At 42.2% G+C, this 15,223-nt stretch overlaps 1 protein-coding gene across 3 annotated transcripts in view; it reads left to right on the top strand.

Moving 5' to 3' along the window:
- Positions 1-15,223, top strand: part of DCC (DCC netrin 1 receptor) — a 1,219,041-nt gene that overhangs the window by 455,699 nt on the left and 748,119 nt on the right. The window lies entirely within an intron of this gene.

Genomic DNA, 15,223 nt, shown 5'->3' with positions numbered 1-15,223 from the left:
AAAGTTCAAATGCCAAGTAAATTTTAATTAAAAGTGTAAAAAAAAACTGTCTACCTGAAGCTACCACTAGAGGGAGCTCACTGCATTTGATTTTCTACAGTTCCCATTGAAATCATTGAAAGCTCCCCTAGTGGTGACTGCAAAATGTCACAATTTTATCATTAAAAGGGTTTACAGAAACAGCGCCACTCCATGGATTGTGTCTGGTGTTACAACTCTGCTCTAATTGCAGTGAATGGAGCGGAGCTGCAGTACCACACTCAACCTGAGCACAGGGGCGGCGCTATTTTTTTGGGGGAAAAAAAAACAGCAATTTTTTTTTCTGATCTTATATAATCCCTTTAGTGGAGAGATGCTAGAAAACTACAGGAACAGTAAAATAAAGACTTTTTTTTATAGTGGCCCCCATTGTAGGGAGTCGGGACCCATCATCCTCTTACATATTTCATGACAAATTCTTGCATTTAATGAATAGATTACAATAAATTGGGCATTCTCACCTGAGACATATTAAAAACATATCTCTGCTCTCCGGCATTTACATCACATGATTAATGAATGGGAGCCACGATTTCACTGTTTACAATCAGTTCCGTTCGCGGCCGGCACTGATTACGAGCTTTTCCGCTTTAATGGGGCATACATTAGTTGTTTTTTTTTAATCTTTCCAAAAAAATTATGTTTTTAAGTGATCACTGCAGCAATTTCTGGGAATATATTATCATAGTCATGGGTATTAATATTGGTGAAATTCCTTTACTCCAGAATCTGATAGTTCAGAAAGTCAGATAATCCGATACGGTTAGATGACAATTATCATAGGCTGGGCTTCATAGGAGATCCTGATTTTTACCATAGACTGTAGCACAGTATATATAGGACTAGCGATTGAAACATCATGGATAAATAAAAGTGAACTGTAAAAAAAGAAATATTTTTTTTAACAAATATAATAAAATAAAAATTAAAGAAAAAAAATTAATTATCTAACCCCCATTTTTATCTTCCAAAAATAAAGAAATAAAAAAGTCATATTCGATATCCTGAGCTCTGATATCTGACCCTATAGCCTTTTGCCCTATAAGAAGGTGTCGGTATTATAAGCAGCATGTGGCAGGCGGGGGGCGCTGTTACAGATTTTGCATTGAAGCCGCAACGATTCATGATATTTCATAATATGTGACGGTCAGACATCAGATGGCTTTATCGATGTGCTCTGATTCCATCGTCGCCGTGTTTTCTATTTTTGGGGTTTGTGTCCTATATAATCAGCGCTGAGTCTTCATCATATGACAGAATTAGCATCAATATCATTGTCCTTTCAGGTGACTGTGTGTGCATGAGGAATAAAACATTTAATAATTATTATCACCAGTTTTCCCCTATGCAGAATTTATCTTTAATTTTCTGTTGTCTCTGAGCTAGTGGATGAGGATTAGCTGCTATGATATCTTCCATACACATCGCACACAGACATGAGAGATTCCTGTTTCTATATAGCATAGGTTCAGGAGGACATTATACAGCATTACTGAGCAGTGTAGCTGTGAATCCAGCTCTGAAGTGATATAAATCACTTCCTAGAAAGCTGCAGCACAATTCTATGTGTGTCTTTGCCTCTGTCTCTAAATTTCTGTTGTCTCTGAGCTAAAAGGTGGAGACTAGCTACTATGATGTCCCCTCCCCCGTACACAGTGCAGACAGTCATGAGAGATTCCTGCTCTCCTGTCTCCATGAAGCACATGTTCAGGATCAGCAGCAGCATGGAGGACAATATACAGCAATGCAGAGCAGCGTAGCTGTGAATCCAGCTCTGGTGTTTGATGAGGGAGCCTCTTTTACCATTGAATTTTTGCTTCCATCATTGAGTATTTACCTCCATTTATATGTACAAACTGTTTTCTATTTAACATTATATCCTGTGTTCCATCCCACGGTAGCTCACTCACCAAACACCCGACACATGTTTCACTAATGCTTTCTCAGGGGTGGTTCACCCACCATACACCCGAACACATGTTTCACTAATGCTTCCTCAGGAGTGGCTCAGCCTCCAAACACCCAACACACATTTCACTAATGCTTACTCAGGGGGTGACTCACCCACCAAACACAAATTTCACTAATGCTTCCTCAGGAGTGGCTCACCCACCAAACACTCGACACACGTTTCACTAATGCTTCCTCAGGAATGGTTCACCCACCAAACACCCGACACACATTTCACTAATGCTTCCTCAGGGGGTGACTCACCCACCAGACACACATTTCACTAATGCTTCCTCAGGAGTGGCTCACCCACCAAACAGGCGACACACATTTCACTAATGCTTCCTCAGGGGGTGACTTACCCACCAAACACACATTTCACTAATGCTTCCTCAGGGGGTGACTCACCCACCAGACACACGTTTCACTAATGCTTCCTCAGGGGTGGCTCACCCACCAAGCACACATTTCACTAATGCTTCCTCAGGAGTGGCTCACCCTCCAAACACCAGAGGCACGATTCACTAATTCTTCCTCAGGTGTGACTCACCCACCAAACCCCTGACACACGTTTCACTAATGCTTCATCAGGGGTGTCTCATCCACCAGACACGAGTTTCACTAATGCTTCCTCAGGGGAAACTCACCCACCAAACACCCAACACACGTTTCACTAATGCTTCCTCAGGGGCATCTCACCCACCAAACACCCAACACATGTTTCACTAATGCTTCTTCAGGGGCATCTCACCCACCAAACACCCAACACACGTTTCACTAATGCTTCCTCAGGGGCATCTCACCCACCAAACACACGTTTCACTAATGCTTCCTCAGGGGTGGCTCACCCACCAATTTTAGCCTTGGTCGGTATTGCTGGAAATGTTGACATTTCACTGTTTTTAGTATTTATAGTTTAATAAACTTTGTAAAAATTCTTATTGCATTTTTCTAATTTTTTTGGGTTAATATTTGCTGCATTTGTGCTTGATGTGGACACTAACATTCATTATTCTCTCAATTTTCAGTTTTTAATAAATGGCGTGAGCAGATCGTCAGAAGTAGCGTCACTCAGTGATATGCCATAGGAAGTCATTTCTTCTAGAGCTCCCCTTTAACTACTCATCACTGTCCAAAATGCTGCATGCATAAATTAAAGTGCCTAGTAGTAATCCTTAAAGGGAACGTGTCATGTCAAAAATCAACCCCATATTTTATCAACCCCATATCTGCAGGTTAATAATGTTTTTGACATATCGGGTTCCCTTTAAGAAGTCATTTGATTTAACCAATTTTACTTAAAGGGATTGTCCATCTCTCAGGATATGTTTTTTTTTTTTAATTCAAATGTATGTATTGTGGGCTGAAAATGATTTTTGCAGTATGGTTTTATTAAAAATTTTGCACCGTTTGGGTTTTACAGGCTCTTTATTTCCCTGCACATTCAACTTTCATGTGGCCTGTGGTCTGGATTCTCAGTTAACCCATTGTGCAGCTAACAATAGACAGGGCAAGACAGAGGAAATAGAAGGCAAACGGTGCATAATTTATATTGCAACTCAATTACAAAAATGATAGTTCACCCCAGGGATGGAAAATTAAAGGGGGTTGATCAGAATTAGAAAATATGGATGCTTTCTTTTAGAAACAGCGCCACCCCTGTCCATGGGTTGTATTTGGTATTGCAGTTCGGCTTCATTAAAATGAGACTAGACTACGATACCATGCACAACCTGAGGGCAGGTATAAACTAATCATCCATTTTTATGCCATCTTGGACAGCCCTTGATATTGAAAGATACACCCCATCAAAATGTTTCCCTATATTTTAGTTTGCCGATTCCACATATGTCTTGAAACAGCTCCAATAGTGTATATTAAAAATGTGAAAACCGCGTTTTAATATTTTACTCCTGTGCTGAAATATGATCGATTGGAGTTAAAGGCCCAGAGCCTGAGGCTGCACCACTGAGAATTTCTGATTAAAACAGGAATCTTATTCAGATGCAGAAGTTACGACAAGCCAGGATCTAAAATATTGCATTTAATGGTTTAGATTCATTCAATGTATATTTAAAAACACCGCACCTTAGAAGAAAAATCAGAACAGGGAATGTAGTCACGAGAATGTCTCAGTAGTGCAGCCTCAGGATTTAGACCTTTGAATTTAAATCATCATATCTCAGCTTGGAAAAAAGATATCAAAAAATGGTTTTCACTTCTTTAATGTATATCAAATGCCCTTTCTCATCATTGATAAAAAAAAAAATTGGACTTTTTTTCAAATCATTATTTTTGCACTTGCAAGGACTGAGGAACCACAGGAAGACAACTATCCCTGAGCCCAGATCTCAGGCTGATGTGGTAGTCACCCTCCTATGGATCTTTTTTGCTTTTATGCCCTCGCTTGTCCTCTCAGAACCGACCTGTGCTCATTTTATTGCATTTTTTTCCTTTTTGTATGATAACATCGGGATCCTCATATTAATCCTGATGACCCTTAAGTACATTTTCTAGAATGCTGGGAGCGAAACCTATGGTAGTGAAGCCATTAATTGACCGTCAGTGGAATCCGCCGCTATGTTCTTCTGTCTAATTGGCTTTCAATTTACTCCCCATTTTATGCATCTGGAATCTGAGGGGGCTTCTGTGCACCACCATTTCTTTCTAATTAAGCCTCATAATTGGTGGGAATGGGCCATTTGAGAGCTAATGTTTTCTTAGTGGTTAACGGCCAAATGACTAAATGTTGATTTAGTTGGGAAAAAAAAAACCACAACATTTTACAGAATTTAAAAAAAAAAACAATAATAAAGTACGATCTGTACTATTTTGCTTTTTCGCTACTTTTAGCTCATTGCCATTCAGTTAGGGCGATCCGATTAGTACACAGATATTTCTACTCGCCCGGGGAACATGATGTGAGAAAGAGCTGGAGGTGTTTATTAGTTATGTATTAATAATTCAGTCTTTGCATTGTGTCTCCTGCATTCAATTAGTCAGAAGCGAATCCATAGTTAGGTGGGATGAAGCTTAATTGAAACAAACGGCTCGACATCCAGCCGAAGGGAATATTTAGATTTGGGGGGGATTGCTTTCAAGTTTGTGGTTTTTGCAGAATGCATATAGTCGTGGGTTACGTGGAGGAAACACATCTGCTTGGAAAATGCAGAACCGCCATGTAAGTTACAGACTGTGACCCAGCCTTATCTTCAACACATCGATACTGCCGGGAGGCCAGACCAGACGCCCTTTAAGTGGGGTAGCCAAGCTTGTAGGGATGATCATGTATACCAACTATTCCCAGGGTAAATGTATGATCTAACCACTGAGACCCCAACAGATCACAAGTACAGGGATCCCAATGTCTCTCATGTGCAGACTCGGACTGGCCCACAGCAGGACCAGAAAATTCTCCAGTAGGCCGCCCTTGTGAAGGATTCTGTCGCACAAGGTGTGGGAAAGACACAAAGGGAAGAGGAAAGGGAGCCCAGACTCTAGGGAAAGGGGGGAGTGCACCCGGTCTCCCCTAACGTCCCTGTATTGCCTCTTCACCAATCGCCGCACGCGTGCCTAGCCCTGTCTTTCCCTTGCGTATGACTAAGGCTAGGGAAGGGAGGAGATGAGCACTAGTTGATCTCCACTAAACTCTATTGACAAGAGGGGTGGACAAACAGGGGGAAATTGCTTAGCTTTAGACGAACTCCAGACAAATGTGCACACGGCCTCAAATTCCAGAGAGGACTAAGTACTGCTCTTGCTAAAGCTTCCACAGGTAGTAATGAATATTGCCGGCAACTCCCTCTGAAACACAGCAGGTATTTATACACCCAGGCCAGGGTGTTAATTAGCAAGGGGGAGGTAGACGCTGGGTACTAGAGACAGCCTCTAAGAAGGTGTCTGTAATGCCAAACGTAGAGATCTCCTGCAACCAACTGCAGGGCGACTGTCTGTCACTTCTGACAGATTCCTAATGAGCAGTGCTATTATACTCGTTTCACAATTTGCAGAAAAAGGTATCATATAATCATTCATTAAACAAGCTAGCCAAATTATTATTACATAGAAGCAAAAGTAAATTTGTGTACTAGAGTCAGGTTATTTTTGCATGTAGCTGAACAGTGGGCTCCGAGAACAAATGTTATTGGTGGTCCTTTGCCAACAAAGTCCTACACTGCTCGTGTGATTGGAGTCGTAGTGCCATCACCCCTCCATTCACTGTCTATATGAGTGGTGGTCGCCCATGCTCATAATCACAAGATAGATGAGAGGTCATAGCACTGGGAACCCCAGAATTTACAAGATCAGGGGTTTCAAAATAGTCTCAAAATCCCTTGCATGGTTGGAGCAGTGGTGAGTATGTGCGGCAGCCATTCTATTCATTGTTTATAGAAGCGGTGGTCGGTCGCATATGCTCACTTCCTCCAGATAGCTGATAAATGTATGATAGCTGGGGGGTCAAATTACTGTTATTCCTGTTCTGCTGATTACAAAAAATGGGGGTCCCAAGGTTCCCTGTGTGAATGGAGCAGTAGTGAGCATGTGTGACCACCGATCCATTCACTGTCTATAGAAGAAAGTGGTCACACGTGCTTACTTCCACAGGATAGCTGATTAATGTATGATCACTGGGACCCCTGCTAATCACAAAAATGGGGGTCCTGGAGTCCCCTTTGTGAGCATGTGCAAGTACCACTCCATTTTCTAACTTTAGAAAGGATGGTCGGTTGCACATGCTCTTTTCCACCAGATAGCTGATCAGTAGGAATACCAGTGATTTGACCCCCCCAGCTATCATACATTTGTGAGAAATGTATGATCTCCTAGTGATTGGGGACTGAACCACTGAGACCCTTACTGATGACAAAACTGGGGGTCCTAGATTCCCCTGTGTGAATAGAGCAGTAGTGAGCATGTGCAACCCCTGCTCCATTCACTGTCTATAGGAAAAGTGGTTGCACATACTCACACCTGGGAATTTTTGGCCCCCGTTCCCGGGATTTGTGGGGACCTCATCGACTGGATCCCTATCTATCATCAAGCCTGTGGATGGGGGATAAATATTGTCTCTGGGACAACCCCATTAAGCTTCACCGGTGATTTGAGATGAGCGAAGCCAAAACTTTAAAGTCCAGGGTTCCTACCGTGTCTGGTGATGCCGAACTCCAAACAAGGACTTCTACCGAAAGTCCATTTTACCGTTCGTCAATGTCCGGAGGGAGAGAGAGAGATTTTTCAGCCTCAAAGTTCGGGTCCTCCATTGATTTCAATGGGGTTTGGGTTCTGGTTCAAGTTCCTGTACAGTTCTGGTATCTGAACCGAATCAAGAAGGAGAACAATGGAGATGTGGACACCATGTATCCATGTAGCTCTGTAGGCACATAAAGTTGCGATCATGACCTCGTTATTTCGCCAATTGGGCATTTTTCTTGATTGCGGAGCACTAGGACATCCAGTAGTATTTTAAACAGTCATCGCAAAAGTATTAGCACCCCATGACTCACCTCATTGACCCTCTTACTCATCAAGTGGTGATTAAATAAAAAAAAAAAAGTCAATAAATCTGGGAAATTCTCCACTTTGCTTCCATGACATATTGAAGCTAATGATACTTTGTCCTAGGAGACATTAATATGACATATGATGCCAATCCACGTATAATCATTAACGATGAACTCGGAGCGGTTATTTATCTTGCGTTGACCTGAGACACGGAGACCTGCAGATGCTGATCGTATTTCTAGCTAATATGAGAAAAAATTGCATAATAGATTTTTTGTTTGTTTGTTTTCCAAAAAAAATCATAAAAAAAAAATAAAAAATAGAAAAATAACAAATAATAAAAATAAGTCATAAATTTAGCGGAGCTTTCTGAGTCATCCTGGCTGTATCAGACAGACGCCATTAGCATTTTATCACGTATTGTGGCAGACAGGGGAAGCAGCGCAGGATTTATTTCTTTATTTATCCAGGTTGGGTTTTGTTTACTGCGGCGGATTTGATACATTGTTATATTTGTTTTTGTGTTCTCTCACTTATGTATCAGATTTATCTAACATTTCTATCCTGAAAAATTTCTAAATGTGCTCCGTGGAAGGATTCTCCAAACCTTTTTAAGGTTATTTATTTTTGCTTGGAATTTTTTTTTTTTTTTTGTGTGTTAAATTAAAAAAACTTTATTTATGGTTAAAAAACTTAAAGGGATTGTCGACCTGGCTTATAAAGGGTTGATCTGTTATAGCATGCTACCTCCAGCGATCAGCTGTTATCAGAGAAGGTCTCATGAGCCCGTTGGGGTCTTTTCTTATCTTGGGATGCTTATATCAGTCATATTTAAAGGGGTTTCTTCAACAGCCAACGAATATAATGTAATATTTTTAAAACATAACTCCTTAAAGGCAATCTGACATAAGGTTTCTGCTATTTAATCTGATGTAGGGAAAAAAAAGTCAATATCGTCCATTTAGCGAGTCTTGCCACATGACTTAGGATAAGAGACAAACCTGTCACGGGTGTGTCAGAAGTGACAGACAGTCGCCCTGCAGTGGGTTGCAGGAGATCTCTATGTTTGGCATTACAGACACCTTCTTAGAAGCTGTTTCTCCAAGACCCAGCGGCTACCTTCCTCTTGCTAATTAACACCCTGGCATGTGTGTATAAATACCTGCTGTTAGCTAGAGGGAGATATCGGTATTTGAGCAAGAGCAGTACTTCTCCCTCTCTGGAGCTAAGAGGACGTGTGTTCATCTCTCTGAAGTCGACTAAAGCTAAGCTATCTTCCCTTGTTTGTTCCCCCTTGTTGTCTTTAGTTGTCAGTGGGGATCGACCAGCGCTCATCCCCCTTCCTTCCCTAGCCAGGGCCAAACACCAGGGAAAGACAGGGCAAGGTTCCTGTACGGCGATCGGTGCAGAACCAAAATAGGGACATTAGGGAACACAGGGTGATATAAGGTCAGCCTAGGAGGTCTCCACTACCCCTTTTCCCTAGAATCTGGGCCCCCTCCTCCCCCTTCCCTTCGTGTTGCACTTAGTCTTTCCTATACCTTGCGTGAGAAAACCAGAATCTCAATTTGTAGACACGTGTTTCGGCGTTTTGCCCCTCATCAGTGCATAGCAAGAAATCCGATTTGGCTAGGTGAAAGGCTTCTGACTGACGTCTAAGAGGGCGAATCCTTACCACCTTACACTCCAATTCTGCTGTAATTTTTTACATGGTGCCATCTGAACTGAAGGGTCTGCATCCTGCCACTTTGTTGCCTCCGTTCCTCCGTCTAGTTTGGCAAATCTGTGCCGATTTTTACACTCTCGTTTTGCTTCTGGTAAATTTACGCAGTCTCTAATGACTTAAGGGATATTTGTCATCCATCTTTTTTTTTACAATTCTTCGAGTTTCTTGTTCGGGGGTAAATTTACTTGTTTCATAAACATAAATAAAATGTTAATAAGGCGCAGATCTACGGCAGCAACCGGCTGCTAATCCTTCCTCTTTGTTCTGCCTCGGAGGACATATTTAGCAGCTACAGCAGCCGGCCGCCTACAACAAGTCTTTCCTCTTCCATAGTGCAGAGATATATTATTTAGACAGCTCTGACCATTACATCGCCTGCAGAGATGACGGCGGAGCCCGAAGCCGACCACATATTAAAATACTGTGAGGCCAGCAGTTTTTTGTATTTGACGCATCGCTTATTAAATCACGTACAAGTTTGTTACTTTTTTATTTTTTTTTATTTTCCAGCATTTATATTTATGGACGAGTTGTGATTCAGTTTTATGCAAGGTTTTCAATAAATGATTGCATGCAAGGGAGCCGTGCGCTTAAATACTGCATGATCCACGGCCATGGGAAAGCCTGCGCTGCTGATATATTTGGCATCAATCGTTTATCCGCTTTGCAATTTTTTTTTTATGCACTTTTTTTTTCTTTATTTGCAAAGAAGACTTTAACCCTTTAAATCCTCAGAATGAACAAGCTGATGGGGCGCAATGCAAAATCTGTAACCGGGTCCCCCACTACGATGCAACATTAATCTCAAGGGTCTTTTACAACCACTTCAGAATTTCCTAGGGGGTGACTGCAACTTTTGCACCTCCCATAGTTACGCCCATGAGGATACCCCTTTCAGTACATCCTGGATATTCAATGATGGGATCAATAATTTGGCAGCTGAAAACAATACAGAGAGCAAGTACCTATGTGGCAAACTCAATATAACCTTATATCAATGGGTTATGCAGAGCTGTGGGGTCAGAGAAGCTAGCGCTGCTCTGATCAGCTATGGATAATTCTTTCAAATTATGTGATTTGTAATTTGCAAACTCTTTTTTTTTTGCATCTTGATATGATTCATTTTAATTATCTTATCACCGATGCAATACAGAAGATGTGGTACTGGTCTTGTGCAAATGATTGTGTCCTGCGCCACCTTTTTAGCCCCTGCAATTAGCAAAAGGCAATGTGCATGCCGTGTCCGGAGTCTTACTTCAAGTCTCGCCCAGGTCTATCTAATGGCATAAAGCCATGTATATGCAAATACAGACAAGGCAGAACTGTGTTAGTCGCTTAGCAATGCACTTTTTATCACTATATAATGGTATAATGTTAGGGTTAGGCTTAAGGTTTGAAATGTTAGATATAGGGTGTTAGGGTTAAAAGGTACTTCAATTCTCTAGGTTGCAAAACTATGAAATAAACCACCATAGTGATGCCTTGCTTTTAGGATAGAACCTCAGTATCAGATAAGTAAGGATCCAGCTCCCACCATCCATGCCGAGAAGCCTATAGAATCATATCATTTTAATTGGTTACAAGTCAACATCTCACTTTACCTTTTGATACTGCACAAACTCTTACTGTTTCTTTCTTTCATTTGCATCTAGACTATTGCAACTCTCTACTGATTGGTCTCCCTCTCACTAAACTACCTTCTCTACAATCTATTCTGAAGGCAGAAGCCAGGAAACTATTTCTGTCCAGCTGCTACACCGATGCCTCCACCATGTGCCAGTCATTGCAAAGATTACCCATCCACTTCATATTACAATATAAACTTGTCTCTCTCATTCACAAAACTGTCCGCAGTTCTGTACAGCCCTATATCTCCTTCTCATCACTACCTACCATCCTACACTGATGCCTCCACCTCTGCCAGTAATTACACTGGTTGCCCATCTGCTACAGAATACAATATAAATTTCTCTCTCTCACCCAGAAAGCACTCCACAGTTCTGCACAACCCTATATCTCCTCCTCATCTCTGTCTACCACCCTGCACTGATGACTTCACCCTGTGCCAGTCATTACACTGGTTGCCCATCCACATCAGAGTACAATATAAACTTATCTGTCTCACACAAAGCTCTCCACAGTTTGCACCACCCTACATCTCCTCTCTCATTTCTGTCTACTACCTTACCTATCCTTCCCAATCTGCTAATGACCTAAGACTAACAACCTCCATAATCTGAACCTCGCTCTCCCATCTTCAGGGCTTTTCTCATGCTGTGCCAGTTCTCTGGAATGTGCTACCCCAGACCATTAAGTAAATTGATAGTATCCACAGTTTTAATTGTGTTCTTAAAACACATTTCTTTAGTCTGACCTATCATTTTACTAATCTATCTATTCCCTGTTCTCCGTTCCTAACTTTTCCTCCAAATCTGATCCCTTCTATCATCTGGCCCCACATCCTTCATACAATCAGTAGCTCTTTGTACCTGTACTTATACAGATACTGGCTGGTGAAGGGTTCATGCAGCGTTATTTGAATGCCCTATTTACTATATTGATGGTTGGACCATACAATACAATAATTTTTTACCTCTTTTCACCCCCATAATTCCTGATAGATTGTAAGCTTGCGACTTGGAACCTCATGCCTCTTGGTATGTGATGGATTATGTGTTAGTCTGTAATGTCTGTTATGGTCTCTAAGTGTCCCCTCTGAAGTGCAATGTGCTGTGGAATATTCTCTAGAAATAAAGATTATTATTATTATTCCTAGTGGTTGTTTCTGGTATTGCAGCTCAGCCCCATTATCTGCAATGGAAATGTCAAACTTGGCACTATTATGTCACGAAGGGTGTGGGAAAGACTTAGTGCAACAAAGAGGGAAGAAGGAAAGGGAGCCCAGACTCTAGGGAAAGGGGGAAGTGGAGACCTCCTAGTCTGGTATAGTGTCACCCTATCTCAACTACCGTCCCTATATTGGCACTTCACCAATCGCCACACGCGTGCCTTGCCCTGACTTTCCCTGCCGTATGGCTAAGGCTAGGAAAGGAAGGAGATCAGCACTAGTCGATCTCCACTAAATTCTATAAACAACAAGGGTAGACAAACAGGGGGAAATTGCTTAGCTTTAGACGATTCCAGACAAATGCGCACTTGGCCTCAAGCTCCAGAGAGGATGAAGTACTGCTCTTGCTAAAGCCTCACAAGTAATAATGAATATTGCCGGCACCTCCCTCTCAGAAATACCAGGTATTTATACACTCAGGCCAGGGAGCTAATTAGCCAGAGGGAGGTAGCCGCTGGGTCCTAGAGACAGCCAGCCTCTAAGAACATGTCTGTAATTCCAAACGTAGAGATCTCCTCCAACCCACTACAGGGTGACTGTCTGTCACCTCTGACACACCCGTGACATATTACTATTAAAAGACCACTCAGTCAGATGGCAGTCAGACCCTCAGCAATCTGATGTAGGATGGGCCATCAATACTGAATTCCTGGAAATCCCTTTAACGGCAGACTCAGCTCTGCCACTTTCCAATGTGCTGATGTAAGAGCTAGTAATTGATTTATGAGCAGCGACGTACATACTGCCTTTTCTCTGTAGTTCTTCTCTAACAAGTGCTATTGATGTTACGTCTTTACATTCTTGCAGTTTCGTCTACTGCAGACATGATGCTCGAACGCCACAAGTGGCAAAACATATGGCGACAGAAAGGCAACAGAATTATCGCCATATGCCAATTAATGAGATAATGATGGTTGTTTTAATTAACCTTGCTATTGTGTACAGTAAACTAACGTCTTCATAACCAGCGATTGCTGCACCTGACTGTCATCATGGAAGACGAGAGGTTACATTGTAGTTGGCGAATTGCCCCGTAGGTTCTGCTTAGAGGCAAACATAACTACTGTAATGCTGTCCCATATGTACAAGAATATAACTACTATAATACTGCTCCTATGTACAAGAATATAACTACTATAATACTGCTCCTATGTACAAGAATATAACTACTATAACACTGCTCCTATGTACAAGAATATAACTACTATAATACTGCTCCTATGTGCAAGAATATAACTACTATAATACTGCTCCTATGTACAAGAATATAACTACTATAATACTGCTCCTTATGTACAAGAATATAACTAGTATAATACTGCCCCTATATACAAGAATATATCTCCTATAATACTGCCCCTATGTACAAGAATATAACTACTATAATACTGCCCCTATATACAAGAATATAACTCCTACAATACTGCTCCTATGCAGAATAATATAACTACTATAATACTGCTCCTATGTACAAGAATATAACTACTATAATACTGCCCCCTATATACAAGAATATAACTCCTATAATACTATCCCTAAATACAACGATATAACTACTATAATACCGCCCCCTATGAACAAGAATATAACTACTATAATACTGCTCCTATCTAATATATATAATCGTCTTATCCCGTCTGTCTGTCTGTCTGTCCTTCTGTCCAGGAAATCCCGTATCACTGATTGGTCCGGCCGCGGCCAATCAGCGATGCGGGATTTCAGAAAAAGATGGCGGCCGTTAGCGGCTCATCTGCCACACGGAGGTCAGCGCCGATGCAGCCGGGAGATGACCGGCGCTAGCCGGTCATCTCCCGGATGCTCGCAGCAGAAGGACCCCGACCGGCGGCGCCGCTGACCTTCATGCGGCTACCGTTGGGAGATCAGCGGCCCGCTGATCTCCCGACGGCCAGTGTGAAGGGAGGACCAGGGAGCGGCGCCGCCGGTCGGGATACTTCTGCTGCGAGCAGCCGGTCATCTGCGACCAATCAGCGATATTGGAGCCATATTTAAACACCGCTCTGCTGATTGGTCGCGGTCGCCGGCCGCGACCAATCAGCATTATTGGCGCCAAATTTAAACTCCGCGGCGATGCAGCCGGGAGATGACCGGCGCTAGCCGGTCATTTCTCGGCTGCTTGCAGCAGAAGTACCCTGACCGGCTCATCTACCGCATGGAGGTCAGCGGCGATGCAGCGCTGCCGGCCGCGACCAATCAGTGATATTGGCGCCAAATTTAAACACTGCTTTGCTAATTCGTCGCGGTCGCCGGCCACGACCAATCAGCGATTTTGGCGCCAAATTTAAACACGCTCTCCAGTCCTCACGAACACGGTCGCTGATTGGTTGCGGCTACCGGCCACGACCAATCAGCGATTTTGGCGACTAAAATTTAAACACCGCTTTGCTGATTGGTCGCGGTCGCCGGCCGCGACCAATCAGCGATGTTGCCGCCAAATTTAAACACCGCTTGACTGATTGGTCGCGGTCGGCCACATACATATTCTAGAATACCCGATACGTTAGAATCCGGCCACCATCTAGTGTTTAATAATACCAGAATATGTAGTAGAATTTTCTTACACGAGTATGTGTCTGTCTATTTCGACTTTAATTTATACTTAGTCAGCTTGATTCCGGGTGACATTGGATAGATTTGCGGTTGATGCTGAAGCCAGTTGCGATGTTATGAGGCATTGGCCGTTAAGCCAAGACAATGTCTAATCATGGCGTACAATGTGCTTCTTCTCACTGTACACTAATTCAGTCCTTACAAGATAATTGATATTTACTTATTTGTCTGTCTGTAATTCGAGGTTTCTGCTCCTTGATGATAGGTTTACATCACTTTCTACGAGGCGCGGTGGACGTGTTTGTGTCTATTATGATTCCCCAATAAGTGTTGCAGGCAGTGACGTTTTTTTTTTACTTTCCTGCTGTGAATAATTAAGATTGATTGGAGTGCTTTCTTTGTCCTTTAAAAACACACTGTTTAATTATTATGCCATTATCTTAATTCATGCAAATGTTAAAAGTGTTCTCTTGGTTGAGAGTGCAAAGAACAAAAAAAAAAAAAGATGAAAGTGTTAGTCTAAAGTACAAATTAGTTTATTACATCGCTAAATAGCCTCCTAGGAAGCAGATGTCCTGTGTACATGAAAT

The sequence above is a fragment of the Phyllobates terribilis genome, unplaced genomic scaffold, assembly GCF_046119375.1.
Source record: "Phyllobates terribilis strain yellow unplaced genomic scaffold, ASM4611937v1 Scaffold_1__5_contigs__length_1240528914, whole genome shotgun sequence".
Taxonomy (NCBI): Eukaryota; Metazoa; Chordata; class Amphibia; order Anura; family Dendrobatidae; genus Phyllobates; species Phyllobates terribilis.
This window is presented reverse-complemented; position numbering and strand designations above follow the sequence as displayed.